Source organism: Triticum aestivum, chromosome 5A, assembly GCF_018294505.1.
Source record: "Triticum aestivum cultivar Chinese Spring chromosome 5A, IWGSC CS RefSeq v2.1, whole genome shotgun sequence".
Classification (NCBI taxonomy): domain Eukaryota; kingdom Viridiplantae; phylum Streptophyta; class Magnoliopsida; order Poales; family Poaceae; genus Triticum; species Triticum aestivum.
Window position 1 is genome coordinate 535,806,035 of NC_057806.1, and position 5,224 is coordinate 535,811,258.

The window sequence follows — 5,224 nt, forward strand, 5'->3', positions numbered from 1 at the left end:
GGACGGACCCACGCGCCCTTTTCGCTTGTGCCGGCGCCCCAGGCGCCACCCAGGAAGCCGGATTCGGCCTGGATCCGTCGATACCAGTTTCGCCCCGAGCCGGTGAAAAACGGACTTCTAGGGGCGCGACTGGGCCGTTTTTTCAACGCCGGCGCGGCAAAATCACCTGGGGAGGGCCTGTTGGGGCGCGGCTGGAGATGCTCTTAGCCATGCCGACCGCCTTCGCTCCTCGATTTCGCCCCCGCTCTCCCAGCCTCCTAGGCCCAGCTCCCGCAGCGTCGGTCACCGGAGCAATGCCGCCGCCGCGCCGCTCCTACAGGCCGCGTCCGGCGAGTGAGTTCGCCGTGGCGGAGGCAGACGCCCTGATCTCCCTGCCGACGGACGTCCTGGACAACATCCTCAACCGCGTCGGCCCCCGCGACGCCGTCCGCACGTCGGCGCTCTCCCGCGCCTGGCGACGCCGATGGGAGGCCCTTGCATCGCTGGACCTCGACTTCGATGATGGCCTCAAGCACAAGGGGGCCGTCGACAGCATCCTCCTCCGCTGCCCCGGCCGATGTCAAGTTTAGTTGGCAAGCATAGCAATTTGGCCCTCGGATTGTTTTTTGCCAGGAAATTGCCGTGCTTGTCAACTAAACTTGTCGCCCTTGCGTCTACTAAACTTGTCAACCTGAATGTTCAGGATCATCATTTCTATGATTAAATTTCCTTGAGACAACATCCAGGAGTAGGTCATGAAGTGTTGTGCCTCATCCTCCTAGTGCATTGGTGGACTTTGTCGATCGCATCTGCTTGCTAATTCATGATATTTTGCAATGATATGGTTGTTGTCAAGCATTTGATCAGCTAGGGACAATCAGGATCCAAACTCAAAGTGGTGTTGCGTCCCAAACCCCAACTTAATGACATACCATCTTGTTTAGAACGTAACTTGGAAATTACCTCCTCGTAATGTTCTTTGCGTTAGCCATAGAGTTGTATATATTTGTAATCCTGTAGTGATTTTCTAGAAAAATTACTAGTTTACTACTTGAATTGACTTTTTTGTTTCTAGTGGTTTGAGAGCCTTTATAAATTGTAACATCCTAAATTCTTATAGTTCTTCTAGAATTGGGTTCATGCCTTTGTGAGCTGTGGATGTGACTTTACTTACATGAGTAAATAACTAGCACATATGCCCGTACGTTGCAACGGGAGAAGAATTTGACGTGTATTCAAAATCAACTAATTATGCACTTCAATCAACTGCATCATTCAAGTAAAGTATATATTTTAATTTCAAATGTTGCTATTTATGAATTATTTTATTTAGCAAGTACTTGATAGAAAATAAAATCAACCTGCACATGTCTAGAGGATGGGTCGAACAACTTGTGTGAGAATTGGCAATGTGGATTTTATTCCATGCAGCATTTTTCTTTTGAGAAAGGAAAAGATGTGCATCTGGTCATCCAATGTGAAAGTTAGCTAAAACACGCACCGTTGGTGTCCCCACAATTGTATGCAATCAGAGGCGACGAGGACTCTGAACACGCACAGTGGCTGCAGATCAGATCAAACTAAAACATGAAGAAAGCTCCATGCTTGAACCCGATGATGGAAACGGAGGTGACACAGAGATGATTTTTTGGATTATTATATTATGTACTCCTTCCTTCCTAAATTATTTGTCGCTCAAATAGATGTATCTAATACTAAGTTAGTGCTACATGCATTCATTTATATCTATTTGAGTGACAAATAATTTGGGACGTAGATAGTACCTTTGTTATAGTGGGAATAACATCAAAAAAGCGACGAGAAAGCAGCAGACCACTCTACCTAAGTAATTCACTAACTAAGAAAAGTTACAATTCTGAAAGCCAGGAGATTAAACTATAAATATCTTCAAACAAACGAAGGATACTTTAATGTTTACAACATACAAAGGAACCTAGCCAGGAGTAAAAAGCTGCAAGATTGGTGATAAAAACTTCTTCAAACTTAAGAGGAATAAGTATTTACTTTTAGCTTGAGGGCTCCAAACTTTGGGTAACTGAAAACATGAAGAGTTCGCAAAGTGTCTCCCAGCAAAAAAATAAAGTTCACCAAATAAAACTCCATCAGAGAGTATAGTGGTACTCACTGCATCACACATCCGGATAAACCATCAATACTTCGTCTGAAAATATTTACTTTTCGATCACTTTTCAGATAATTTATCCGACAGGGAGAGAAAATTTGATTGTTTGAAGCATGTTCACACTTGATATGATAATAAAACTTAAGCGTACACCAATGCCCACGAAACAGTTTCATCACATCTCTTCTATCCGTTCCAAACAAGCTGTACCCAATCAAATTATAGCAACAACGATGACGCTGCATCATCTTCTAGCAGAAGCAAGAAATATACCAGGAGCAGCAGCACAGTTCACATCATCCAGTTGAGGGGAACATCTGGTCATGTAGCTCTCCTGCGACCTCCAAGGGTTCCGCTGGGTGTAGGCCATGACGTCGATGCAGACGCCTTCACGGCGAGCCCCACTTCGGCCAGGGGTGTCCAGGGCTGGTGAGGCCGTCGCTTGTTGGTCACCGAAACTGGATCGGCCAAATCGACCCCGCCTTAATCCCCTCCCTCATTGTCGTCCTCGACTGAGATCTCCTCCAGTGGACCACACGTTCCTTCCGCTTTGCTCTCTTCCCCTACGGCCTTGCATCTGTTTGTTGCTATGTCGGAACCCGAAGGACGTGGCCGCTTGGGACATTGACTGGAGGCATGACTGCCAGACGTGCTGCTCTGCCTCCAATCATCCATGGCGCTCCTCATGTCCACATCCCAGCAGCTGCAGCCACGCTCCCACACCTCCAAGCGCAACCGTTCCTCACCTCGAGCACCTCAACGTGAAAAGTCCCGGCCGGTGCCATCAGTCTCTATCTTTCGTCCCGTACGAAGCTCGGTGGATTTCCATCTCGGTCCATGGCGTACTTGTAGCAGCAGCCGGTAAGACATGGAGAACTTCACCGCTGGGAGCCAGGGCGTGGTGGCACCAAGGTGCTCGGCGCACAGGGGTGGCAGCCCTCAGGCATCTGGGTGCGAGGGATTGCGGGGAGCTAAGGGGCTAGGGTTCTTCACGTGGGTCTCGACCTCTCACCTCCCTCCCAGCCATGCTTTCTTGTCTTCCCCGTCCTGGCCACGATTTTTTTGAGGATCAAGCTGAGATTGAATAGCAGTTCGACTTCTAGTCGGCCCCGTCCTGGCCACGAGGGGAGATTGGCGACCGCTTTTATTGAGGGAGGTGGAAGAGAACGAAGCCGAGATTGATTTTTCTTTTTTTTTGAGGATCAAGCCGAGATTGAATAGGATTTCGACTTCTGGTCGGCCCCGGCTCGTTCCTGATTTTTGTGACGTTTCTTTTGGCCCAGCCAGCAGGCCTGGCAGGCCGTTTCGGCTCCACATTAGCAGCCCAGGCCGCCCAGATTCTTATTTCTGATTTCTAGCCAGCGTGCGCAAGAAATTTGTACCACCTCGGATAGTACAAAAATCACAAATAATAATATGGGTGAACGGATGAAAAATTAGGAGAAACGCACCTTTTGCTTTATTAATAGGTATAGATATAGATGTAATATTTATTCAACTGCTACAACCTGGACCCGGCCCATGTGTGTGCGTGTGTGTGTACGCGCGCGCGCACTTAGCGAACCGGCTTGGCCCATGTGGCTTGTAATGGTAGTACATATAGACAATGTGTGCGTGAGTGAGAGGTATCGAATTGACTCTGTAAACACTATTCCCTAGCTGAAGCTTTCCTCCCTCTGCTCTTTCCCCTTCTCCAAGCCTTTCTCTCTGAGATATTTTCCTGGTTCTAGTTCCCACCCCAGGGAGACGCAGGGAAGTGCTACGGGATCGTAGCATCAATGATTATGGATATGTGTCGAGTTTAATTTTTGACTGTAAGTTTGTTCAACGATTCTGGGTATGCGTTGAGTTTAATTTTTGACAGTTCTCTTTTGTCTGTTCCAGTTAAATGGGGCCAATATTCTAGAAACACTTCCATGCACCTTTATCAACTTAAAGAGCTTGACACTGGTGACACACTTATGTGAACTTCCCTCCATTTTATCAACCTTTTGCTTGCTAAGGAATGCTCCAAGCCTTGAAAGCCTCAAAATACAGGTAATGTTTACTGCTATAGATCATCTTTATTTACATTATATGAAGGCTGTCATTATTGCTTCCAATGAATGACTGTTTACTTATAATTGTTAAGGTTTTTTGTGATTATGATTATGGCATGGGGCAGAAATTTGAGGCAAATGGAGAGTTTCAAAATGCACAGTGTACTGATGGCATGTGTGCCAAACTTCAGTTTGTGGATATGACTGGCATTCACTTGTTTACAAATGAAATGTCCTTCATAGAGGTTATTCTCTCTAAAGCAAGGCTTCTTCGCACATTATCCATAAGTCTTAGTCATGGTGCGGAATTGACAATGTCTAATGAGGATGGAATGAAGAAGTTACTAAACTACAAAAAAGCTTCAACTCATGCCGAGGTTATATTTGAAGGTAAAGAATCTTACCAGCGTTATTGCATACCAGCATTGCATTGATACATAATAGCATTGTTTAGGAAGTTTGACACCATGCAAATGACAGAGTAGCAGTGCCTACGTCGTTCCAACTTTACTATTCTGTTTTCACTTATGTATTAATTATTCAAGGTAAGCAAAGATAATTTTGTGGCTAGAAGAGAGGGTGTTTAGTAGTTGGCAGGAAGAGAACAATCACATTCACAGGTGAATGTGAATGAGGCTCAATGCATTCAGGAATTTTTCCATACTCGTGTTTTATCTTTTCTTTTCTTAACAATTTTAAGCTACATTATATTAGATGGTTGTCAGTCTGCACGGCATATTTTGTTCCATCTGCTTTATGCCTGTTGGGATGCGCTGCATAAACGGTATTCTTGTTGTGCTAGCAGGTTGTAATGTTACTAGATTATTTTCACCCTTGGAGCCTGGAAATGCATGAGGCTGTTCTGCTGGAATGACACAGTACTCTCCTATGACCAATGTAGTCTTTCGAAGATCAGACGCGCCACATCCGCGAAATCTCCGTCCGAAGGGACTGCCATAGTAGTTATGTTGTTCTGAAAGAAATTTGGCACCATTGGTAGTTTGGCGCAAAGTTTGTGATACAATTCAGTGCATTAGCCTGTCCTGTTGGTACTTCTGCTGTC